This window comes from Bufo gargarizans, chromosome 5, assembly GCF_014858855.1.
Source record: "Bufo gargarizans isolate SCDJY-AF-19 chromosome 5, ASM1485885v1, whole genome shotgun sequence".
Classification (NCBI taxonomy): domain Eukaryota; kingdom Metazoa; phylum Chordata; class Amphibia; order Anura; family Bufonidae; genus Bufo; species Bufo gargarizans.
In genome coordinates, this window is record NC_058084.1 from 73,098,271 (window position 1) to 73,125,894 (window position 27,624).

Below are 27,624 nucleotides of genomic sequence, written 5' to 3' on the forward strand. Positions count from 1 at the left end.
ATTCTCTCATCTCTACTAATCACCACTAAATAGGATCAGCCTAATGGACTCCTAAACATAGAAAGAGCAGAAATGTAACAATTTACTGAATATTCTCTCATGCAACTACTGTATACATTAATCTGCTGAGCTCCTACTGTTCCATAAGTTTCTACCCACAGAACGGACTGTACGCTCAGTGTGACCGGTTCACCTTACGACATAGAATATACCTTGAGAATGAGGTACACCGTATATCCAATATCATTCCTGGTTCGGCAGGTCATACTCTTCATTTTACAAATTCTTCCTCTGATCCACAGACTGGTAGTTACAGCTTTATTTTCTGGAAACCTTGAACTGATCTGAAGAGAAAAAACAAGATCTCGATTGTTCTGATGCTTCAAGCCATATAAGATACAAGACAATCACAAGATTAGGGCTCTACCTCCTAGAGAAGAACATCATGACGCTCAGCGTTTTCTGGTCTCTGACACCATTTGGTCATGGAAAGTGATACCACATTACAATTTACTGGGGGCACTCGCAGGATGTGCACCCGAGATGTTAAATGTTCCTTTTACTGAGACTTTAGAATTGATTTCTTTATTAAGTAAAGGACCAGAAAGGGCAATTTTTCTCATGTAATTGTACAAATTAGAACCAAATCAATTTTGTCTGACTGATCACAAGAGCGAGGGTCCCATGTTCCTTAGGTTAATGGAGCATTGTTCTTGAATGGCCTCTGCATGCAACTCTGGGACTGTTGGAGATAGATGGGGGGAGCAGACACATACAGCCACTCCATTCAAACATATCCCCCTATTAACACTGATTAGAGACTCAGCCCCCATCCTGTTACAGTCAAAAGTTTACATTTATTGTGGGTAAACTAAATATTTTCGAAAAGATGCTATTCTGGAAGATCTCAGTCAAAAAAAGCATACAACTCCATATTAGCGTGGACTTCTAAAGGAATCGGTCCTGTCAAAGTAAGCTCTGGACTAAGGTTGGTTGTTGGATGTCTATTATCTTAGGTTTTAAAAAACATTTGATATCGTGCCACATAACAGGTCGATGCATAAAATGGGGATGTTTGCACCTAGTGAGGTACCACAGGGGTCAGTAATGGAGGGACCATAGTTATTGGTGAGGTACGCCGGATGATCAGCGTACATTTTCACTGAGCAATTATCAGGAACAAACTTTTCTTTGTAGACTACATTAAAGGTGTGGTCCAGTACCATATCAATTTTAAACTCCCACCAACCCATGGTACCCATCGGGTAAAGCATACCTGCTCCCCAATGCTTGGCTTTGACTCTTTGGATTCAGCACTATGTTCTCCAGACTTCCAATGCTACAGGTAAACATACAGCATGTATGGGGTTGCATGAGGAACTGTGGCCAATGACTGCAACGACCCCAAAGCAGTACGTGACCCAGGTAAGCATGCTGCACCTGACAGGTCCCACAGGGGGTAAAAACTTGGGGCTGGACAATCTCTTTAATAAATGAAAACATTTATGGAAACTATAGCTAAATATAAAGGATTAGAAAAAATACATCTATAAATAATAATAAATAAATAAAATATATTTTATTATTATATATATATTATACACACACACACACACACACACACACACACACTACTCACAAAAAGTTTGGGATATTTGGCTTGTGGGTTAAATTTCAGGATTAATCTAAAATGCACTCTAACCTTCTTTCAGGTGAACTTATTGTGACCTTCTCTAAGCTTTTGAATGCACATGTCCAACTGTTCAGTGTTTTAGTACTTTTTGCATAACTTGCTGTTCCCCAACAAGGAGTTTAACTGGCAAAATTCACAAGAGTTGTTTGATCCATGAATCGCCCAATAAATTTCCTGGTTCCATCACAATTGGTATTTAAACAATCCTCCTCATGATGATGTTCTCATTTTGACATCATGAGACCAAGAGGACAGCCTAATAATTGATAAACAGTTCTTCGCCTTTGCATGGCTTTAAATTTAATCTTCATGGACGACAATGTGCAAGCTCATCGAGGTATCATTGAGGTTGCAGATTTAGGGAACGGTTGCTGCAAACTGGGGTACCTCAAATGGAGTGGCCTGTACTTTCTCCAGACCTGGAGCCCATCGAAAATCGAAGGCATCAGCTGAGTCGCTGTGTAGAGACTGGTAACTCTGTACCCCAGAACCTCAATGACCTGAGGGCCACCCTTCAAGAAGAGTGGGATCCCATGCCTCAACAGGCAATAAGTCGACTTGTGAATAGCATGAGACGTCATTGTGAAGCTCTAATTGATGCTCAAGGCCACATGACAAGTTATTGAGACATTGACATTGGGGGTATACCCACTGCTGTTGTTGGCTTTTGTTTCAATAAATTGTTTGAGATGAGGAAATCGCCATTACATGCTTCTACTTAAATGACCTACTTTCATGATGTAATAATCACTGGAGCAGGAACTTTTTGCGTTTTCCATAAATTTCACCTGAGAGCCAAATATCCCTAACTTTTTTAAATGTACAGTTAAAACCAGAAGTTTACATACACTATATAAAAAGACACATATGCATGTTTTTCTCAATATCTGACATGAAATCAAATTAAACCTTTCCTGTTTTTTTGTCAATTAGGATTACCATTATTATTTGCCAAATGCCAGAATAATGAGAGAGAGAGAATATTTTAAGGCATTTTTATTACTTTCTGCAATATCAAACGTTTACATACACTAAGATTACTATGCCTTTAAACAATTCTGGACTGCCCATATTATGATGTCATGTGTTTGGAAGCTTCTGTTAGGTTTGTTGGCAACATCCTAGTTAATTAGACACATCTGTGGATGTATTTAAATGCACACCTGAAATTGCACACCTGGAATTGCACAAGTCTGGCTCAACCTTGGATGCAATTTTAAGATACGCCTCGTTCATCCGAACAAACAATTATACACAAGTACAAACAAGATGGGAATGTCCAGCCATCATAACGAAGGAGACGGGTTCTGTGTCCCAGAGATGAACGCGTTTTGGTTCAACATGTGCATATCAACCCAAGAACAAATCGTGTCAATATCCACAGGCTGAAAGGCCACTCTGCCAGGAAGAAGCCACTACTTCAAAAGAAACATAAAAAACCCAGATTAAGGTTTGAAAATGCACACAGAAACATAGACCTACATTTTTGGAGACATGTCCTGTGGTCTGACAAAACTAAAATTTAACGTTTTGGCCATAATGACCATCAATACGTTTGGGAGAAAGAGGGAAAAGCTTGGAAGCCCAATACCACCATCCCAACTGAGAAACACGGGGGTGGTAGCATCACGCTGTGGGGTTGTTTTGCTGCAGGAGGGACTGGTGCACTCCACAAAATAGATGGCATCATGAGGAAAAAAATTATGTGGCAATACTGAAGCAACATCTCAAGACATCAGCCAGGAAGTTAAAGCTTTGGCGGAAATGGGTCTTCTAAATGGACAATGACCCGAAGCATACTGCCAAACTGGTTACAAAATGGCTAAAAGGATAAAGCCAATGTTTTGGAGTGGCCATCACAAAGCCCTGATCTCAATCCTATTGAAAATTTATGGGCAAAGCTGAAAAGGCAGGTGCGAGCAATGCGACCAACAAACATAGTTCAGTTACACCAGTTTTGTCAGGAGGAATAGGCCCAAATTCCGACCAACTATTGTGGAAGGATATCCAAAACGTTTGACCCAAGTCATACAGTTTAACCTCTTTACCCCTTCCCGACCTATGACGTACTACTACGTCATGGGAACCACTGCGTTCCCGCAATTAGTTGTAATAGTAAGTCATAGTGATTGCGCGCGCACCAGAGTGGTGCACTCGCAATCACTGCAGGGGCCCGGCAATCCGTGGTAGCCGGGAACCTGCTGTAACATCTTTTATGCACTGACCGCGACATAGAAGGGGTTTGTGTCGGGTGAGTGATCGCATCGAGTCCCCGTGCTGCTGAGGAGGTGACTATGCGTCACAAGACCGCCCAATGCCATGCAGAGGCTGCCCAATGCCTTGCACGGCATCCATAACTGCCTTCTACGGGTGTTTAGGAGATCCAGCCTCAGGCTGCGTCTCCTAGACAACCTGTTTGTGTACTACTCACTGTAGTACACGAACAGGCAATGCATTACAATACAGTAGTATTGTAATGCATTGCAGAGGGGATCAGACCCCCAAAAGTGAACATCATAAATAAAGTAAAGAAAAAAAAAGTAAAAAATGAATAAAGTAATAAAATTCCTACTGTGCCCTGCTGTGTGCCAGTACAGCAGTTTTTCGATCACATGTGGGGTGTTTCTGTTAGGCCTCTTGCACACAAACGTGTGCGCCCTGTTGCAGTATTGCAATACACGGGTGCCGTTCCGTGGGCATTCCGCATCACTGATGCGGTCCGCAAATCCGGAGAAGCGGAATAGTGCGGAACGGACGCACGGAACAGAACCCTACGGAAGCACTACGGAGTGCTTCTGTGGGGTTTCGTACCGTTACGCAAAAAGATAGGACATGTTCTATCTTTTTGCAGAACGGCCGGATTGTGGACCCATTAAAAGTGAATGGGACCGCGATCCGCTGCGGCTGCCCCACGGACTGTGCTCATGCATTGTGGCCCACATTTTGCGGGCCGCAGCACGACCACGGGGCGCACACGTTAGTGTGCAAGAGGCCTAAACCGCAGAATCAGGGTAATAAATATTGTTTTATTTGGCTGTTAACCCTTGTTTTGCTACTGGAAAAAATGGATTAAAATGTAAAATCTACTAAAAAAGTGAAATTCTGAAAATTCATCTCCATTTTCCATTAATTCTTGTGGAACACCTAAAGGGTTAACAAAGTTTGTAAAATCAGTTTTGTATACCTTGAGGGGTGTAGTTTCTAAAATGGGTCATTTTTGGGTGGTTTCTATCATGCAAGCCTCACAAAGTGACTTCAGACCTAAATTGGTCCTTAAAAAGTGGGTTTTGGAAATTTTCCCCAAAATTTCAAGATTTGCTTCCAAATTTCTAAGCCTTCTAACATCCTCAAAAAATAAAATGTCATTTTCAAAATGATCCAAACATGAAGTAGACATATGGGGAATGTAAAGTAATTACTAAATTACTATTTTTTGAGGTATTACTATCTATTATAAAAGAAAAGAAATTGAAATTTTTAAATTTGCAAATTTAAAAAAAAAAAATTTGCTAAATTTTGTATTTTTTTATGAATAAAAATGATTTTTTTTTTACTCATTTTTACCACTGTCACGAAGTACGATATGTGACGAGAAAACTAACTCAGAATGGCCTGTATAAGTAAAAGAGTTTTAAAGTTATTACCACATAAAGTGACATGTCAGATTCGCAAAAAATTGCCTGGGCAGGAAGGTGAAAACAGGCCCGGGGTTGAAGGGGTTAATGACCAAGCCATTTTGCACCTTAGTGACTAGGCTTATTTTTGAAAATCTGACACGCATCACTTTATGTGGCATTAACTTTGTAACACTTGGTATATATACAGTTAGGTCTATAAATATTGGGACATCGACACAATTCTAACATGTTTGGCTCTATACACCACCACAATGGATTTGAACTGAAACAAACTAGATGTGCTTTACCTGCAGACTGTCAGCTTTAATTTGAGGGTATTTACATCTAAAATCAGGTGAACGGTGTAGGAATTACAACAGTTTGCATATGTGCCTCCCACTTGTTAAGGGACCAAAAGTAATGGGACAATCGGCTTCTCAGCTGTTCCACGGCCAGGTGTCTGTTATTCCCTCATTATCCCAATTACAATGAGCAGATAAAAGGTCCAGAGTTCATTTCAAGTGTGTTATTTGTATTTATAATCTGTTGCTGTCAACTCTCAAGATGAGATCCAAAGAGTTGTCCCCATCAGTGAAGCAAGCCATCATTAGGCTGAAAAAAACAAAACAAACCCATCAGAGAGATAGCAAAAACATTAGGCGTGGCCAAAACAACTGGAACATTCTTAACCACTTAAGGACCACAGGTTTATACCCCCCTAGTGACCAGGCCCTTTTTTACAAATCGGCACTCCACAACTTTAGCGGTTTATTGCTCGGTCATGCAACTTACCACCCAAATTAATTTTACCTCCTTTTCTTCTCACTAATAGAGCTTTCATTTGGTGGTATTTCATTGCTGCTGACATTTTAACTTTTTTTGTTATTAATCGAAATTTAACGATTTTTTTGCCAAAAAATGACATTTTTCACTTTCAGTTGTAAAATTTTGCAAAAAAAACGACATCCATATATAAATTTTTCGCTAAATTTATTGTTCTACATGTCTTCGATTAAAAAAAAATGTTTGGGTAAAAAAAAAATGGTTTGGGTAAAAGTTATAGCGTTTACAAACTATGGTACAAAAATGTGAATTTCCGCTTTTTGAAGCAGCTCTGACTTTCTGAGCACCTGTCATGTTTCCTGGGGTTCTACAATGCCCAGACAGTACAAACACCCCACAAATGACCCCATTTCGGAAAGTAGACACCCTAAGGTATTCGCTGATGGGCATAGTGAGTTCATAGAACTTTTAATTTTTTGTCACAAGTTAGCGGAAAATGATGATTTATTATTTTTTTTTATTTTTTTTCTTACAAAGTCTCATATTCCACTAACTTGTGACAAAAAATAAAAACTTCCATGAACTCACTATGCCCATCACGAAATACCTTGGGGTGTCTTCTTTCCAAAATGGGGTCACTTGTGGGGTAGTTATACTGCCCTGGCATTCTAGGGGCCCTAATGTGTGGTTAGTAGTTTGAAATCAAAATGTGTAAAAAATGGCCTGTGAAATCCGAAAGGTGCACTTTGGAATATGTGCCCCTTTGCCCACCTAGGCGGCAAAAAAGTGACACACATCTGGTATCGCCGTACTCAGGAGAAGTTGGGGAATGTGTTTTGGGGTGTCATTTTACATATACCCATGCTGGGTGAGAGAAATATCTTGGCAAAAGACAACTTTTCCCATTTTTTTATACACAGTTGGCATTTGACCAAGATATTTATATCACCCAGCATGGGTATATGTAAAATGACACCCCAAAACACATTGCCCAATTTCTCCTGAATACGGCGATACCAGATGTGTGACACTTTTTTGCAGCCTAGGTGGGCAAAGGGGCCCACATTCCAAAGAGCACCTTTAGGATTTCACCGGCCATTTTTTACAGATTTTGATTTCAAACTACTTCGCACACATTAGGGCCCCTAAATTGCCAGGGCAGTATAACTACCCCACAAGTGACCCCATTTTGGAAAGAAGACACCCCAAGGTATTCCGTGAGGGGCATGGCGAGTTCCTGGAATTTTTTATCACAAGTTAGTGGAATATGAGACTTTGTAAGGAAAAAAAAAAAAAAAAAATCATCATTTTCCGCTAACTTGTGACAAAAAATAAAAAATTCTAGGAACTCGCCATGCCCCTCACGGAATACCTTGGGGTGTCTTCTTTAGAAAATGGGGTCACTTGTGGGGTAGTTATACTGCCCTGGCATTCTAGGGGCCCTAATGTGTGGTAATTAATTTGAAATCAAAATGTGTAAAAAAGGACCTGTGAAATCTGAAAGGTGCTCTTTGGAATGTGGGTCCCTTTGCCCACCTAGGCGGCAAAAAAGTGTCACATATCTGGTATCGCCGTACTCAGGAGAAGTTGGGGAATGTGTTTTGGGGTGTCATTTTACATATACCCATGCTGGGTGAGAGAAATATCTCGGCAAAAGACAACTTTTCCCATTTTTTTATACAAAGTTGGCATCTGACCAAGATATTTTTCTCACCCAGCATGGGTATATGTAAAATGACACCCCAAAACACATTCCCCAACTTCTCCTGAGTACGGCGATACCACATGTGTGACACTTTTTTGCAGCCTAGATGCGCAAAGCGGCCCAAATTCCTTTTAGGAGGGCATTTTTAGACATTTGGATCCCAGACTTCTTCTCACGCTTTCGGGCCCCTAACATGCCAGGGCAGTATAAATACCCCACATGTGACCCCATTTTGGAAAGAAGACACCCTAAGGTATTCCGTGAGGGGCATGGCGAGTTCCTAGAATTATTATTTTTTTGGCACAAGTTAGCGGAAATTGATTTTTTTTGTATTTTGTCACAAAGTCTCCCTTTCCGCTAACTTTGGACAAAAATTTCAATCTGTCATGGACTCAATATGCCCCTCATGGAATACCTTGGGGTGTCTTCGTTCCGGAATGGGGTCACATGTGGGGTACTTATACTGCCCTGGCATTTTAGGGGCCCTACAGCGTCAGAAGAAGTCTGGAATATAAATGTCTAAAAAAATTTACGCATTTGGATTCCGTGAGGGGTATGGTGAGTTCATGTGAGATTTTATTTTTTGACACAAGTTAGTGGAAATATGAGACTTTGTAAGAAAAAACCAAAACAAACAAAAATTTTTCGCTAACTTGTGCCCAAAAAAATGTCTAAATGGAGCCTTACAGGGGGTGATCAATGACAGGGGGGTGATCACCCCCCTGTCATTGATCACCCCCCTGTCATTGATCACCCCCCTGTAAGGCTCCATTCAGACGTCCGTATGATTTTTACGGATCCACTGATACATGGATCGGATCCGCAAAACACATGCGGACGTCTGAATGGAGCCTTACAAGGGGGTGATCAATGACAGAGGGGTGATCACCCAAATAGACTCCCTGATCACTTCCGTCATTGATCACCCCCCTGTAAGGCTCCATTCAGACGTCCGTATGATTTTTACGGATCCACGGATACATGGATCGGATCTGCAAAACACATGCGGACGTCTGAATGGAGCCTTACAGGGGGGTGATCAATGACGGAGGTGATCAGGGAGTCTATATGGGTGATCACCCCTCTGTCATTGATCACCCCCCTGTGAGGCTCCATTCAGACGTCCGCATGTGTTTTGCGGATCTGATCCGTGGATCCGTAAAAAATCATACGGACGTCTGAATGGAGCCTTACAGGGGGGTGATCAATGACAGGGGGGTGATCAATGACAGGGGGTGATCAGGGAGTGTATATGGGGTGATCACCCCCCCTGTCACTGATCACCCCCCTGTAAGGCTCCATTCAGACGTCCGTATGTGTTTTGCGGATCCGATCCATGTATCCGTGGATCCGTAAAAATCATACGGACGTCTGAATGGAGCATTACAGGGGGGTGATCAATGACAGGGGGGTGATCAATGACAGGGAAGTGATCAGGAAGTCTATATGCGTGATCACCCCCTTGTCATTGATCACCCCCCTGTAAGGCTCCATTCAGACGTCCGTATGCGTTTTGCGGATCCGATCCATGTATCCGTGGATCCGTAAAAATCATACGGACGTCTGAATGGAGCCTTACAGGGGGGTGATCAATGACGGAGGTGATCAGGGAGTCTATATGGGCTGATCAGTGGTTTATAAAGGGTTAATAAGTGACAGGGGGGTGTAGTGTAGTGTAGTGGTGTTTGGTGCTACTTTAGTGAGCTACCTGAGTCCTCTGGTGGTCGATCCTAACAAAAGGGACCACGTAGCAGGTATATTAGACGCTGTTATCAAAAAAAAATCACATCTCCAGCCTGCCAGCGAGCGATCGCCGCTGGCAAGCTGGAGATCCACTCGCTTACCTTCCGTTCCTGTGAACGCGCGCGCCTGCGTGCGTTCACAGGAAATCTCGGCTCACGCGAGATGACGCCTATTGGCGTTAGTGTGACCTGGGAGAGCCGCCGCGATGACGCCTTTCGGCGTTAGCGTGGCGGCAAGCGGTTAAAAAGAAGGAACGCACCGGTGAACTCAGCAAAACACCAAAAGACCTGGAAGACCACGGAAAACTACTGTGGTGGATGACCGAAGAATTATTTCCCTGGTGAAGAAAACACCATTCACAACAGTTGGCCAGATCAAGAACACTCTCCAGGAGGTAGGTGTATGTGTGTCAAAGTCAACAATCAGGAGAAGACTTCACCAGAGTGAATACAGAGGGTTTACCACAAGATGTAAACCATTGGTGAGCCTCAAAAACAGGAAGGCCAGATTAGAGTTTGCCAAACGACATCTAAAAAGCCTTCACGGTTCTGGAACAACATCCTATGGACAGATGAGACCAAGATCAACTTGTACCAGAGTGATGGGAAGAGAAGAGTATGGAGAAGGAAAGGTACTGCTCATGATCCTAAGCATACCACCTCATCAGTGAAGCATGGTGGTGGTAGTGTCATGGCGTGGGCATGTATGGCTGCCAATGGAACTGGTTCTCTTGTATTTATTGATGATGTGACTGCTGACAAAAGCAGCAGGATGAATTCTGAAGTGTTTCGGGCAATATTATCTGCTCATATTCAGCCAAATGCTTCAGAACTCATTGGACGGTGCTTCACAGTGCAGATGGACAATGACCCAAAGCATACTGCAAAAGCAACCAAAGAGTTTAAAGGGAAAGAAGTGGAATCGTATGCAATGGCCAAGTCAATCACCTGACCTGAATCAGATTGAGGATGCATTCCACTTGCTGAAGACAAAACTGAAGGGAAAATGCCCCAAGAACAAGCAGGAACTAAAGACAGTTGCAGTAGAGGCCTGGCAGAGCATCACCAGGGATGAAACCCAGCGTCTGGTGATGTCTATGCGTTCCAGACTTCAGGCTGTAATTGACTGCAAAGGATTTGCAACCAAGTATTGTATTAAAAAGTGAAAGTTTGATTTATGATTATTATTATTCTGTCCCATTACTTTTGGTCCCTTAACAAGTGGGAGGCACATATGCAAACTGTTGTAATTCCTACACCGTTCACCTGATTTGGATGTAAATACCTTCAAATTAAAGCTGACAGTCTGCAGTTAAAGCACATCTTTATTTCAAATCCATTGTGGTGGTGTATAGAGCCAAAAATGTTAGCATTTGCCCCTACAAATTTAGGACTGCTTGCAACTACGCTTCTTGAACCTGACTGGCAGCCCAGAGACCACACTCCAAGTGTACTTTAATAGGAATCTGTCACCAGAAAATTCCCTGGTAAACCAGACACTATGCCTTGTAGAGCTAGCTCGGCTAAATGTAATGATACCCGTCACTCTGCTGCTTGATTCTGGAGAGAAAAAAATACTTAAAAAGGGTTCATTCACACGTCCGCAAAACACGGACACCTGCAATGTGCGATCCGCAATTTGCAGACCGCATATTACAGACACTATAATAGAAAATGCCTTTTCTGGTCCGCAATTGCGGACAAGAATAGGACATGTTCTACTTTTTCAGGAACGAAATTGCAGATCCCGAAAAAACTGATCCGGATCCCGAAAATGCGGTTGCGGATCTCGGAATTGCGGATCCGTTCCAGCCCCATTGAAAGTGAATGGATCTGCAAATTGCGGAACTAATGCGGACCCAAATTACGGACGTGTGAGTGGACCCTAAATCCATATACAGTCCCGATCAAAAGTTTAAGACCACTTGAAAAATGGCAAAAAATCCTATTTAGCATGGCTGGATCTTAACAAGATTCCAAGTAGAGCTTCAACATGCAACAATATTCAATTTAATGAAAACAACTAAAACTGAAACAGGCTGTTTTTCAGCTGATCATGACATGTTACTGGCATGACAAGCAGATCCCACATGAGATGTTTTCTACCCGCCACAGTGGAGGGGGCGCCATAATGGTCTGGGGTGCTTTTTCCTTCAGTGGAACAATTGAGCTTCAGGAAGTGCAGGGGCGTAAAACAGCCGCTGGCTATGTCCAGATGTTGCAGAGAGCATTCCTCATGACTGAGGGCCCTCTTCCGTGTGTTAACGACTGGCTTTTTCAACAGGACAACGCTACAGTACACAATGCCCGCAGGACAAGGGACTTCTTCCAGGAGAATAACATCACTCTTTTGGCCCATCCTGCGTGTTCCCCTGATCTAAATCCAATTGAGAACCTTTGGGGATGGATGGCAAGGGAAGTTTACAAAAATGGACAACAGTTCCAGACAGTAGATGGCCTTCGTGCAGCAGTCTTCACCACTTGGAGAAATGTTCCCACTCACCTCATGGAAACGCTTGCATCAAGCATGCCAAAACAAATTTTGGAAGTGATAAACAATAACGGCGGAGCTACTCATTACTGAGTTCATGTTTGGAAGTCTGATTTCTGTTTAGGGGGGTTTAGTCTTTTTTTGGAGGTCTGGTCCTAAACTTTTTATCAGTTGAAAAACAGCCTGTTTCAGTTTATTCGTTGTTTTCATTAAATTGAATGCTCAAATGTCTCACTCCCATTTCTTCTTGTTGCATGTTGAAGCTCTACTTGGAACCTTGTTAAGATCCAGCCATGCTAAATATGATTTTTTGCCATTTTTCCAAGTGGTCTTAAACTTTTGATCAGGACGACTGTATAAACAAGCAGTTAAGTGCACTAAGGGCGGGCCCAAACCACTGTGTGCACCCTTGCTCCTTCTGCCAGCTCCTCCATCTTCTTTTTGATTGACAGGGTCAGGTGGGATGATGATTATGATGCAGGAACCTGAACCATGTCAATCCAGGAGAGGGAGAATTAAGTTAATATGTGATGGGAAACCCAAATCTACACTGAGTTAGTCAATTAAATATGTCAGTGGCAACATACAAGTGCTTTTATCTAGTTTCACTTAAAGGGTTTGACCATTTTATCTTAACTTACAAAGCACTACAATTAACTTGCTAATATACTTAGCAAGCCCACCAGTGACTTCCATTGAGTCTGGGTCACATGCCCCTCCATCCGTGGCCATGCTGGGAAAGGAGCTCTGTGTAAATACGGGATGGCCTTGGTCACCGAGTGAAAGCGGCACGGATGGGTCCCACAGGGCACGGGCTCTGAAAAACTATTGGGTCCAGCAGAAGACAATTGAAGCCAACCACTTGTCAACAGGATCTATATCTCATGAGCCAAAGGGTTATCCTTTGGTACGACTTAATGTCTATTCCATTTTTACTTTGCTTAGACTTCTTTTCGTGACGTACAATTAACTTAGCCAAGCAATTTTCTCAAACACTATAAATCTCCATAATGACTATCTGGTGTCGGAAAATAGAACAACTCTTGGCATAACTTTATTCCACAATATATAGATGTGTCCTTGTTATATCACTAGATTAGCGAGCCGTGAACAATTCAATGCGTTCATAGATCTTCTAAAGTGCGCACTAAAAAGATATTTACAGCATGGTCCTCAAGCGAGCGTTCCTCAGCAACACCTCAAAGGGGCTGTCCAGGGTCAGAGCTGAACCCGGACATAACCTCTTCTTCACTCATTCAGTATGAACGAGTAGAGCATTGAAGCATTCCATGCTCCGATGCGCTCCCTGTTTTTTGCATATCTGCTAGCAAAAAATTTAAAGCGATCAAAAAGTCTTATGTATTCCAAAATAATATGAGCGAAAACTACAAGTAGTCACACAAAAAATCAAGCCCTCACACAGCTCCATAGAAAGACAAATGAAATAGTTATGGGTCTTGGGATGCACCAATGCAAAAACATTTTATAAAGAGGTTTTATTGTATAAAAGCAGTAAAATCTATACATATTTGGTATCGCTGTAATTGTAATGACCCAGAGACTAAAGTTATTTTGTGTTATTTATCAATCAAAATGAACGTAGCAAAAAGGCAACGGTGGTATTGGTTGTTTTTTTTTTTCATTTTTCCCCAGAAAGAGTTGGTAAAGGTTAATGATTATGAGTACCCCTAAAAATTGCCATTAAAAACTACAACTTGTCCCAGAAAACCCAAATCCTCATACAGCGACAATGATGGAAAAAAATGAAAGTTATAGCTCTTGGAATGCGACGATAAAGAATCAAAAAAATTGCCTGGTCAATAAGGCCCCGCATGCATGCAGAGGGAAAGGGTTACGTATCATTTTAGCTTATGCAGAAAATATACACCCTCCAAGGTATGGTTACTCCGTCTCCGCCTTTTAGGAGATCCGTGGGGGTTAAAATACAGACATAGTAACACAGTTTGTAAGCCTGAAAAAAAGACATCTGTCTATCCAGTTCAGCCCGTTATCCTGCAATATCCAGAGAAATTTTCCAGAGGAAGGCAAAAATCCCCATGAGGTAGAAGCCAATTTTCCCCACTTTAGGGGGAATAAATTCCTTTCAGACTCCAATCAGGCAATCAGAATAACTCCCTGGATCAACGACCCCTCTCTAGTAGCTATAGCCTGTAATATTATTACACTCCAGAAATACATCCAGGCCCCTCGAACTCTTTTAGTGAACTCACCATCACCACCTCCTCAGGCAGAGAGTTTCATAGTCTCACTGCTCTCACAGTAAAGAATCCTCTTCTATGTTTGTGTACAAACCTTCTTTCCTCCAGACTCAGAGGATGTCCCCTCGTCACAGTCCTGGGGATAAATAGATGATGGGAGAGATCTCTGTACTGACCTCTGATATATTTATACATTGTTATTAGATCTCCCCTCAGGCGTCTTTTTTCTAAAGTGAATAACCCTAATTTTGATAATCTTTCAGGGTCTTGTAGACCACCCATTCCAGTTATTACTTTAGTTGCCTTCCTGAACTCTCTCCAGCTCTGCTATGTCTGCCTTGTTCACAGGAGCCCAGAGTTGTCTCAACCAGCATATATCTTAGGTACAGAGGTAGGCCAGCCAATACCCTTTCCGCCCCAGGGATCTGCCTTCTTGTAGTACTTGCAGGGACCCCCATAATCAATCATTTTCTGGGGGGCTCTAGGCACCCCCATCTGGGACTTTGAACAAGAAAGTGTTCTCCATAGTACAAAGCACTGACCCCTGATTTAGCATTTTAAAAAGTTATTTCTTAAAGGGGTTATCCCATGACCAACCATATAGTACATGACAATCCAGCCCTGTACCTCACATGAATCTGGAGATCTTATTCATTACTCTGCTAGATTTATGTCAAGCTGGCCGCTCAGGGGGCATATTCTTTCTGTGGGAGCTCTCTTCCTATCACAGCTCAGGGACTATAATGCTTAGTGCTACAGCTCTCTCTCCCTATGACAGCTAAGGGTGTGTGTCCTTTTTACTGTTGCTCTCTCCCTATCCCAACTCAGGCGGGGTGTCATTCTGCTGCAGCTCTCTCCCTTTAACGGTCACTGCTTCTAACAGTAAATACAGCTGGTGTCAGATGAAGGATACAACTGAGCATGTGTGTCCACCTCATATGTTACTGAAGTGGACAGAGCAATAAAGAAAAGAACTAAGAGCAGGTGGCGCTGTACAATTAGATTTTATTGAATAACTCAGTGGCTATACAAATTTTTTAATTACATGCAGTTACAAAAGTATTCAGATCCAGGTGCTGATTTGACAACTGTAGAATATTTTCTGTGGGACAACCGATTTAAAAAAAACATTAAGATTTTAGAGTATGAAATTATGGAAAATGCCAAGGAAATTGTATAAAATCTAGGGCTCTGGTGGTAGATTAAGAATAATGAACAAATATCAATGTGTCGTTGCCCCTTCTAAAGGAGAGTATGTAAAACAGCTGTGGCTGGTGGTGAACATCTGTTCAGGGAGTGTCTGCAGAACAATGGACTCTTGTGCCTCTGCGCCGAGACAGACTTGTTTCCCATGTTCTATAATAGATATTGTTATGGCATTTAGGCCTTGAAGAACAAAGTTGCAAGTGTGTAGAAAAAGGAACAGACTCCAAAATCAGCATCCGTCTCCGCCAGAGCGTTCACACCTCATTCTACGATTGACCAGCTTGTGAAATCTTCTGAACGATAGTAATTCATGGCTAGGGTGTTAATATTAATGCACTACATAACACCCTAGAGCTACTGTCACTTCAGGCTTGATTCAGTCAGGTGTATTCTATGTCCGTGTGTGCCACAGACTGCACAGTCAACCACTGGTCCATGCTGAGAGATCCACAGAACGCACTATGCTCTCCTAATTATGACCCATTCATTCAAGTGTATAGATGTACAAAAATGGATGCAGACGGGTGTCCAAGTGGAGTGACACATGTTTGTTTATTTGCAGATGGTAAATCAGAACAGGCGTCTAAGTCAGGCCTTAAAATACTTGGAATTTGTCACGCCCGGTGTGATGAATACCACCCCTCGTGTCCGCTGACGTCAACCACGTCGAGCTCACGAGACCTGGTATGATCACGGGGTTTACCAAAAACGTGAAGTTACGCCCTCCAGAGGAGCACGTAAGGTCAGGCTGGTATAGTTTACACACACACCTCCTGTCCACGCGGGCACAGAGAGGCAACAAGCTGGAAGGGCCTTTTCACTGCCGCAGTGAAAACAGCCCACACTCAGCCCGGGTAACTGCCACCAGTTTCTCGTTTGATATAAGCCCGGTCCGCTAACGGGATTATATAGGGTCAGAAACCAACCCACGGTAGCTTATAACTAGGCCAAAACACGGACGTGGGGATTCGTGATCGAGATACAAGATAGCACAAGATTAAATTATAGATTTAATCGCTATAAGAGCACACTAGATATAACACACTATACACAGACAATATATACAGTGGTCTGAGGTTACAGATTACAGGGTATATGGTTACAATAGGATTAAGCAGTGTGAAAGTAAGTTACCAAGTATGATGAAAGTTCCTTGGCGATGTCCTGAACCGGAGGCCACACGAGGGGCTGTGATCTCCTGCTATTTCCTGGGTCCCTCTAAACACATGTGTAGAATGTGACCCCTCTTCAGAGAAAAGACGCCGCCTACTTGCTGGCACCAGGCTTTTAACCTGTAGCTGGCCCATCCCCTCCCTGCCTCAGGGAGGGGTCAACTCCCCCTCTTCTGGGCTGACGGTGAATGACCCACAAAACCCTTTAGGGGTCATAGCTCCAGACCAGAGGGTCACAGGGAGACGGTTCTGGGACAAATGGACCTGCCTGGGTTCCGGCTACAAGTAGAGCCCAAACCTGGTACCGGTAGGTGGCTTCTATGGGGAGATATGGGTATCTCCTTACCCCGACTGGGTACGAGTAAACAAAGACCATGGGACCGTACCTCGTGGCCACCGGGACACAAATATGTATCCGGTTTGCGCCTGCGATGGCCAGGTGATTCACAATTCCTTATGAGAGGTAGGTGCCAATATGTCTAGGAAATCTCATTGATCCAGGCAAAAGCAGATACCCACAGCAGGGTGTTTTCCTGCAGATTCAGGTGGCTCCCAACTGCGGCACAGAGGTGTGAACTTCTCCTTGAAGCTTGGACCCCCTGAGGGGTGTCTTCCTGGCCGGCTGACACTCAGTTGGCTGGGGGGGGTGGAAACTTATTTTGCATGTACTCTGAGTCATGCCAAGAGGTGCATCAAATTGCAATCAGGGCTGGGGGGCTTTGAAGCAGGGAAATCCCTACCTCTGCTGTCTGTCAGCAAATGGGGGGTGTGAGGACATGGCTGACAGTAAATATTAATCCATATTCCTCACACCCGGCACTCCAGAAATCTGGCTTCAAAGAATTGCAAAACTGGGTTTTGCAAAATTTTGGGCCTAGGCTACATTCACTCGACAGCATTTGCTGGTTCACTGGCCGATTGGTGGGTGTTTCAAAATCACCGATAATCGCCCGTACAAGCGTTCCTAGGGTCTTAAAGGGGTTTTCCGAGACTTTAATACTGAGGACCTATTCTCTGTATAGGTCATCAGTATCTGATCAGTGGGGGTCCGACACCCAGGACCCCTGCTGATCAGCTGTTTGAAAAGGCACCAGCGCTCCTATGAGCGCCGCGGCCTTCACCGTGCTCACCAAGCACTGCGCTGTACATTGTATAGCGGCTGTGTTTGGTATCACGCTCAATGGGTCTGAGCTACGCCTAGGCCATGTGACCGATTAACGCGTCTTCACTGGCCTAGGGAAATCTGTGTGAAGCAGGTGCCTTCTCAAACAGCTGACAGGCGGGGGTCCCGGGTGTCGGACCCCACCGATAAGATACTGATGACCTATGCAGAGGATACGTCATCAGTAGTCTTAGAAAACCCTTTTAAAGGGATTCTGTCACCAGATTTAACCCTATTAAGCTAGCTGACATTAGCGATGTGCTAATGTCAGCTAAACCTAACTAGCCTATTCCTACTTTTATCTATGCCCCTGTTACGCCAGAAATCTAATTTTTTTAATATGCTAATTAGCCTCTAGGAGCAGGGGGGGGGGGGGGGGGGGGGGGTTGTTCCTGCTCCTAGAGGCTCCGTTCTCCCACCTTTGTCGCCTCCTTCCAAGTCCTGATTGACAGGGCCAGGCAGCGCTCGCATCTGTCTGCTAGCCCTGTGCTCTGGTGAAATCTTGCGCCGTTCAGCATTCGGCGCAAGCGCGGTGAGGGAAAGAAGTCGCAGGCTGCCAGCTTCCTCACCGCGCCTGCGCCGAATACTGAACATCACTAATGTCAGCTAGCTTAATAGGGTTAAATCTGGTGACAGAATCCCTTTAATATTACTTACTATAAGAAAAGTAATGGCTCTTATTGTTTGATCACTTGCCCCTCCTCCCTTCGTCAGACTTTTGCTGAACTTTGAAAACCTGTCCAACTATTTGTCAGGCCCAGCCCAGACCCTGCGCTCTTTTCACTGTATGTATTACATCACACACAAGCTTTATGCTGATAAACGTAGTAAAAAGGGGAAATGAAAACGAAAACATAAAATACATACAATAAGATATATATAATATTCTTGATTTTTAAAATAGCATGTGCTGTTACTTAAACTGGGGACCCTTGAAGTGGCAAGTGTTATATGTTCCTCTTTCTCAACAAAATCTTGCTTTCATTCTTAAAGGAAAATTAAACCTCAAAGTTACTCATATCTAGAAACCTATTATCTTCTGTTGTCAGCCATTTCAGTCTAGGGCCACACACACACACACACACACATACTCCTGATCCCCCCCATACAACTGTATGCTCAGCTGAGAGGGTCTGAAGATGCTCCCAGACTGCTGCTGTGGTGGTGGCTTAGGACCGGGCATGTTGAAATATGGGTTTTGATGCACCCATACACACTCGAGGGTCATCCGGCCCTGATGGAATTAGAATTTCAGACGATGTACATCTGTATTCACCAGAATCAGAGTGAGCTGCAGTATGTAGTCGCCGCCACCACACAGCGGGCAGACCTTATGCTTTCGGCTCTGTTCATTTCATAGTTTTTGCATTTTTTTTGTTTACCTCCCCACACTTCAATAGCCATAACTTGTTAAATAATCTTGTATTGGCATTCTTGTATTGATAACCCAGAAATAAAAATTCGTTGTGGGGTCAAACCAACAAAACTACAATTTCGCCAAGGTTTTTGGGGTTTAGTATTATGAGGTTTATTGTGCACTAAAAATTACGAGGGCCTAAGGCTACTTTCAAATCTGCGCTTTTGTTGGATCTGGCAGGGGATCAGCAAAAACGCTTCCATTATTACCTCTATCTCAGATCCGGCACCATTGACTTACATTGAGTTTCATGCCGAATCAGTCTTGATCAGTATCCCATGACGCACACAAAAACACTGCTTGCAGCGTTATCCTGTCCGGCATGGGAACGCAACCAAACGGTACAGAATGCATTCTGGTACACTCTTTCTGTTTTGTTCAGTTTTGTCCCCATTGACAATGAAAAGCAGATGTGAAAGTAGCCTTACTCTGCAAGTTAGTACAATTATGGTGATATTAAATTAGTATAGTTTTTATTTTGTTTTACCACTAAAAAATATAAAAATAAATTACTGTAAAATCCTTAAAAAACTAAAATAAAACTTACTTTGCATGGCTATTTTCAGACAGCCATTACTTTTTAAATTTCCATCTACATACCGTATTTTTCGCCGTATAAGACGCACTTTTTCTTCCCCCAAAATGGGGGAGAAATGCCCCTGCGTCTTATACGGCGAATGCAGTCAGTTTTACATCGCTGGATGCGATGTAAAGCGAGCGGGGACTCGGGGAGGGACTGGGAGGAGGAGCTGGGGCCGGCAATAGCGGCGGGGCGGTGCAGTCACTGTACTAAAGGCCCGCCCCGCCGCTCCGGTGTACTAATAAAATGTCATATTCAATTAATGGTTACTAGATATGCCCCTTTATGCCTAATGGTACCTTAAATCCTAAGCGCATCCGTACAATGCAGGCCGGGCGGGCGGCAGCGTAACTCCCTGATGTCACGTGCCTGCGCCGCCTACTTTATGAATGAAGCAGGCGGCGCAGGCAAGTGACGTCAGTGAGTGACGCGCCGCGCCGGCTGCCCGGCCTGCCGGCATTGTACTAAAGCGCTTAGGATTTAAGGTACTTTTAGGAATAAAGAGGCATATTTAATAACTATTAACTGAATAAGACATATTATATTAGTATACTGGAGCGGCGGGGGATCTGTGGATGGCACAGTTATGGGCTGGGAGGGTCTGTGGATGACACATGTATAACAGTGCCATCCACAGATCCCCCCCCTGTAACAGTGCCAGCCACAGATCCCCCCATAACAGTGTCTGTCATCCACAGTTCCCTCATAACAGTGTCCGTCATCCACAGTTCCCCCCATAACAGTGTCCGTCATCTACAGATCCCCCCCATAACAGTGTCCGTCATCTACAGATCCCCCCATAACAGTGTCCGTCATCCACAGATCCCCCCATAACAGTGTCCGTCATCCACAGATCCCCCCATAACAGTGTCCGTCATCCACAGATCCCCCCATAACAGTGTCCGTCATCCACAGATCCCCAGTAATAGTGCCATCCACAGACCACCTAGTTCCAAACCCACAGCACACCTTTTGGTTAAAAATTTTTTTTTTCTTATTTTCCTCCCCAAAAACCTAGGTGCGTCTTATACGCCGGTGCGTCTTATACGGCGAAAAATACGGTAGTTGTATGGGGGCTTGTTTTTGTGGAGTCAACTGTAGTTTTTATTGGTACCATTTTTTGATTATTTTTCTTTTTTTTTTTTTTTTTTTTAGGGGGGAGAGGATAAGGTGACCCAAAAAATGGCAAATTGTGGATTCCCCCCGTTAAAGCATTCACTGGGCCAGAAAAATATTTTTATACTTTAATAGTTCAGGCATTTTGAGACGCAGCTGTCATGGCAACTGATCAGAGCCTGTATATTCTGGGGCTCCGATTGGAATTCAGAGGGAGGCTCCTACATATGCCTAACCCCAAAGATGCCGCAGTCGCTACTGACAGGAGCATCTGAGGTGTTAAATGACTGGGATCGACATCATCACTGATCCTGGTCACTGCTGCACCCGCCATGTATGGAGCTGATCACATATGTACGTTATTTTGCGTTATGGGGTTAAACATGATTTCACTACATAAAGACTTTTTGTACCATGACACAAACACTATAAAAGTGTACAAGAGGTTTTCCAAGTAAAATAAACTCTGCACAAACAACTCTGGATGAGCTTACCATGCATTGAGAACAGTCATAAAAATCTGGACAGTGTCCTGGGGAGATGAATGAGAATCAGAGCAGTTGCTGCGGCCGCCAATTACCTAACTGCGTGAAGCTGCCTAGAAATGTGAAAATAATTGCCCCCACAGAAAATCAAAGATGACAGAAAATGCAAAAAAAACTGATGTGGCCCCACATTGCACATTGTTGATCTGGTCTTGTATCCGATCAAGGTCTGGTCACAACTGAGGTCAAATAGCCATAAAAAATATATATTATAATCACAGCGTGCACTGCAGAACAAGGCAAGTTCTTTAAAGACAGATTTTCTCATTCCTGATTTTATTGCTTTGACTTTAATCAAAGAAGCAAGGCCTGAACCTTCGTAGGGTTATCTGGCAGCAACAGTCCCTGCCCTATTCAGGCATATGGATATGGAGAATGGGGCCAATCTACTGGACAACTCACAACGGCGCAGAAAGCTAAACAAGCGGAGACATCTGCATTGTGTCGCGGATTGCAGATCCACGCAGAAAGAAATCCAAGACGATAAGAACAAGCAATGCGGATTGCCATTGGAAACTATGGGATCTGTCCCAGTTTTCACACGTATATTTCTGCAGAATAAGCACTAAAATCATTGTGAAATTTAAGCTGTGGGAACATTTACAATGAATCTGTCAATCTGTGTTAGGATTCATGCACACGATCGTGGATGACCGGCAGCCCAGTGTTAGGGCTCATGCAGACGACCGATGCCCGGCCGTGCCCGTATTGTGGCCCGCAAACACACAGGCACCGGCCTTGTATCACGTATGCGGACCCATTCACTTGAATGGGTCCGCAATCCGGAAGGTCGGTGCGGAATGGAGGCACGGAACCCCACAGAAGCACTATGGAGTGGTGCATGCAGAAGCAAAAAAGTAGTGCATGCAGACCGCATTCATGGATCCGCCATCCACATGCCGCGGCCCTAAGGTCAGTGCCTGTGCATTGCGGACCGCAATTTGTGGTCCGCAGCATGAGCCCTTATGATAGGGAGGCTTAAAAAGCAACCTCTCTTCTGTCGGCCAAACAACCTCTCTTCTGTCGGCCAAACACTGATAGCCGTCTTCCCCGACCCCCAAAGACATGAAGGATCGATTCTGCCAAGCATGACTAGACATAGGAGAAAGCTGTTGCCATACACTTTGGGCACTGGCCCACCTCTGTACATTATAAGTATTGGGGACGCCCCCCAATCACCATTTGCTGTAGGGAAACAGGAGGTGTTCACCCAAATTAGACTAATCCTGTTGATTCATTTATTGAAATAACTCAAACATGCATGGGTTGCTTGAAGGGGTTTTCCAAGATATATTTACTGATGAGCTATCCCCTTGATAGGTCAAAAGTCTCTGATGGGTGGGGGTCAGACGCCCACCAATCAGCTGTTTGATAAGGCACCTCACAGCTTTCCCCAGGCCATGTGACATCATGTTCATTGATCATATGGCCTTAGGATGTGAATGGGGCCGAGCTGCGATACCGAGCACAGCCACTATCAAAACGTACGGCGCTGTGCTTGGTGAGCAGAGAGAAGGCCATGGCGCTACTGCGAGCGCCTCAAACAGCTGATCAGCTGGGGGGAGGGGGGATGGCGCGAATGTCTGAACCCCACCGATCAGTAAAAAATATCACTGAAAACACTTTCACAGAGGCTACCCCATGAAAAATATTCTACATTTTCCAAACCAGCACCTGAATCTGAATCCTTTTGTATTTATGTGCAATTAAAACATTTGAATACCCACTAAAAGGTTTCTGTATAGCACCACCTGCTGTTTGTTCTCTTCCTTATTTCTCTGTCCATCTTGCTGAGGTGGTCAGACATGCTCAGTTCCATTCTTCAACTGCCACCATCAGTATTTACTGTTGAAAAACGTGAGTTAAGCCTCATTCATACGTCAGTGTTTCACGGACATCTGCTGTACATGTTCTCCACGGACAGCACACGTCCCCATTCACTTTAATGAAGCGTGTATTCAGACATCAGTGTTTTAGCACAGTCCATGCGTCAGTGTTTTAGCACGAATGCATGCTCTATTTTATCCGTGTTAACGGATCCATCATGTCCATTATAGTCTATGGGTCCTTGAAAACCACGGATGCCATCCGTGTTGCATCCGTATTTCTCGGATCATTAAAGGGGTTCTGCAGTTTTTTTAAACTGATGATTTATCCTCTGGATAGATCATCAGCATCTGATCGGCGGTGGTCTGACCCTCGGACCCCCGCCGATCAGCTGTTTGAGAAGGCAGCGGCGGTGGCAGTAGTGCCGCGGCCTTCTCGCTGTTTACTGCAGGCCCAGCGACGTCACGACTAGTATCACTGGCCTGGGCGCGGCTAAGCTCCTTTCAAGTGAACAGAGCTTAGCCCCGCCCAGGCCATTGATACTAGTCGTGACATCACTGGGTCTGCGGTAAACAGCGAGAAAGCCGCGGAGCTCCTGCCAGCGCCGCTGCCTTCTCAAACAGCTGATCGGCAGGGGTCCCGGGTGACGGACCCCCGCCGATCAGATGCTGATGATCTATCCAGAGGATAGATCATCAGTTTAAAAAAACTGCAGAACCCCTTTAAAAAATTATTTTTCAGCTGTTCAGTGTCAGTGAAACACGGATGCAACACGGACAGCAAAAAACTGATACACAGACCCAACACGGGCAGCTTCACTGAATCCATGGGAGCTGTCAGTTTTATTTTTTTAGATCAATCATGGCACAACTCCTCTAAAGTGAATGTCCACAGGTGAATATTTTGTTTGATTTTCATCTGAATAGACCCTAAATTCCATGCCAATTATGCAGAGCTCAGTTTTTTCTGTTTCAGACCCACAAATCCCCAAAAATCAATGATAATAATCTGTCTGCTGCAGACATCAGTAGGGGAAGCATAGCAGCTCATTGCATACCATTTATACACTGAAATATGCAGTCAGCTCCCTCTAGTGGTGGCTGAAGGCAACCAGAATTTTACCATTTGATTCTCGGTTTAGATTTCTGACCACTATAAGTACTATAAGAAAATGACATGCTAAAACCTGGACAATTATTAGACAGGGCTAAATGGCCATTTTAACTGTTTACCGATAAGCTAAATCTAGATTCACATGACGGTAACATCTATAGCTGTACATTCACCATGACACTGGGATGTGCTGAATTTCCAGCCCAGCAAAGGGAGCTCAAATAACACGACAATACCATGATGCCATTGGAATCGAATTTCGTGCCCGTGGGCAAACTGCATGGATGAAATTGCCATTTAGCACTGGCCCAAATGACAGAAGACAAGAGGAAATTGTTCACGGTTGCAATTTTTATGTTTATGGGCTTTTTATTGCTCTAGTCCGTTTTGTTTGTGTATGAATAATATGCAGCTAATGGAATTATCAGCCGTGCCAAAGCAATAAGCTGGCAATTTATCACAGCAGATGGATGAGCTCAAGTTTATTTCATTAGAAAAATTCTTCACACTGATGTCAGGGCAAACAATCTTGTGTGCCTTCGATTGGTGGGGGATTTGATTGATGTGCCTGACCCTGGACATCTGACTTATTGAGCAAACAAGACAGATCTAATGTTCAGTACCACAGCGGCTGCTGAGAAATATCTAGAGCGCTAGCTATTTAACATTCTGCAGTGTGTCCCACCGAAACACAGCATGCTCATATACAGACTATGCCGCTTGCTTCACAGAAACTATCCCAAACTGAAAAAAAAATTAAAAACTTTTTTACACTCTGCGTAGCTCATGTATTATATAAAGCAAATAACTGATGTCAAGACAGCTGTCTTACTGGTCGTAGGATGGCTCCCAGGGGATCACAGTGATATGACAGGGTGACATGGGGTTGCTAGAGCTCTTTAACCCCTTAAGGACCCAGTAATTTTCTGTTCTTTCATTTTTTTATATATTTTTTTTTTTTTACTCCCGGCCTTCCCTGAGCCATACCTTTTTTATTTTTCCATTTACATTACTTTTTGCAGGACAAGTTTCACTGTCTAATAACTGATTTTTTTTTATTGTATGTAGTGGAAAGGTTCAGGGTGCTAGACCCTTACTAAACAGATATTAATGACCTATCCCGAGAATAGATCAATGTCAGAAGCCTGGACAAGCCCTTTAATATCCCTTTTCAGTTGAAATAATTTACTGTTCTTACCTTTCCCTACTCTGAAACCCCTTTGAATTTCTGACAATTATGTGTAGTGGGAAGCTGGATTTTTTTTTTCAAATGCGGTGGAATTGAAAAGAAAAAAAAGCCAATTCTGCTACGGGTTTAAGGGTTTTGTGTTATAAATGATCACTTCTCCCATACTGCAATGATTTAACACTGCAGTCTATGGGAGAGTCAGTGCGGTGCTGTCAAGCTCTGCCAGAAGGGAAATTTTCTATGGCACGCCTCAGAGTCGCCAGAAGGCCCAAGGCTGCCATAGCAACCAAACTGCTCCCTCGATCTCAGAGTGAGGGAGCTGCTCGCTCTCTTCCTGGGATCGCTGTGCTTCCAGGGATTGCTCAGATGCTGTGGTCGTAATTGACCACTGTATCTGAGGGGTCAGAGGTACATAATCTGCGTTTTTACCAATCTGACTGCCTCCTGGTGTCTGCTGAACAAAACAGCAGGCAACTGATGGTATGGCACCTGCTCAGCTCCTGAGCAGGCACAATCTTTAAAGTCCTGATTTGTGAGGTACATGTATGGCGCAAGTCCTTAAAGGGACTGTCACTTCAGCAGATGACATAATTTATTATTATTATTTATTTATTATTAAAGGGGTTGTCCAGGACCAAATGTTTAAAAAAACAAACAAAAAAAATAAACAATGTTTACTCCCAATGTACATCTAAATAAAGGTTATCTTTCCCTGACTTCCGGCTGCACTGCCTTGTGGGTCCTGGGGCAGCGCAGTATCAGGTGGTTACAGCTGTCGCTCTGCTCTGCTGTAACTCCGCCCCCTCATCAATATTCACCTCCATTTATTCTGAAGTTCACCAGACTGGAGGGGCGGGGCTTAGCGTGTTGTCAAGGGGCGGGGCTTAGCAGGATATCGGCCAGCTGCTGTAACTCCGCCCCTCATCAATATTCACCACCATTCATTTGCTGCCAGTGACATCACCGGGCTCCCTGAGCAGCAGAACAGGAAGCTTTGCTTGCCTGCAAGGGACCCGGTATGTGGACCCGAGGAGAAGAAACCAGTAACTTCCGGCCATGAATTTCAAAGATGAAAACGGGGCTGCAGAAATCTGTGCCAAAGGTACTACCTGCTTGTATGTAATGTGTATGCCACACTTGTACTATTAGAGCAATGTCCCCAATCCCGGACAACCCCTTTAAAGCACCATTTATTCCATAGCGCTGTACATAAGAAAAGGGCTATACATACTGTGGGGGATTTGCTCTGGTAGACAGGTTAGCAGACGCAGTATAGAGGCAAGAAACCAGGATGTAAATCAAACTTCAGTGTATTATTCACACTCATCAAAAACATAAAACAGTCTTGGTGCTTGTTCACACACAGCAAAATAACACAATGTTCATCTGGAATCCTAGGTGTCAGTTCACACCCGGCTGCATGTTCAGCCACAGAAAAGTTCACTGGCCTCTTCCAGGCGGCCTGCACGCCTGTTTGCAGTCTTCAGCCCAGGGGCTCCACACCTTCACTGTCAGATGGAGGTAAAATCCACACAGCTGAGACTGCTGGCTGGGTTTTTATATCCCAGCCAAAACCCAGCCTGGAGCGTGGGGAGAAGTCACCCACCCAGCACTTTGGCTACTCCCAGTAAGAGCCGGCCCGGATCAGCTTTACAGCCATACTAACAAATAGTGTCAGTCAGCACTAACTGCCGCTGACACTTAAAATTACCGGCTCTTACCTCACCGAGGCCAGGAATCTCGGTGACACATACCTTCCGTCAATACAGACAATTGCACTAAGCATAAACAAGACGAGTTACAAACTGGTACAGAAGGAGAGAAGGCCCTGCCCAGGAGGGCTTGCAATCTACATGGTAATCATGTAGACATAGTTAATACAAGTCACTTACTAATGTATTGTGATTGTCCATATTGTCTCCTTTGTCGGCTTGATTCTTTTCCATCACATTATAAGGCCTCATGCACACGACCGTTGTGTGCACCCGTGGCCGTTGTGCCGTTTTCCGTTTTTTTCTGCGGCTCCATTGACTTTCAATGGGGCCGT

At 44.0% G+C, this 27,624-nt stretch overlaps 1 long non-coding RNA gene across 1 annotated transcript in view; it reads right to left on the reverse strand.

The window, feature by feature from the left end:
• Positions 1 to 212: 212 nt before the first annotated feature.
• The window catches only part of LOC122939242, a 155,731-nt gene continuing 128,319 nt past the window's right edge, over positions 213 to 27,624 (reverse strand). Inside the window, exon 3 of the long non-coding RNA XR_006390111.1 lies at positions 213 to 344. This is a non-coding gene — a long non-coding RNA (uncharacterized LOC122939242). The remainder of the gene's footprint in view (positions 345 to 27,624) is intronic.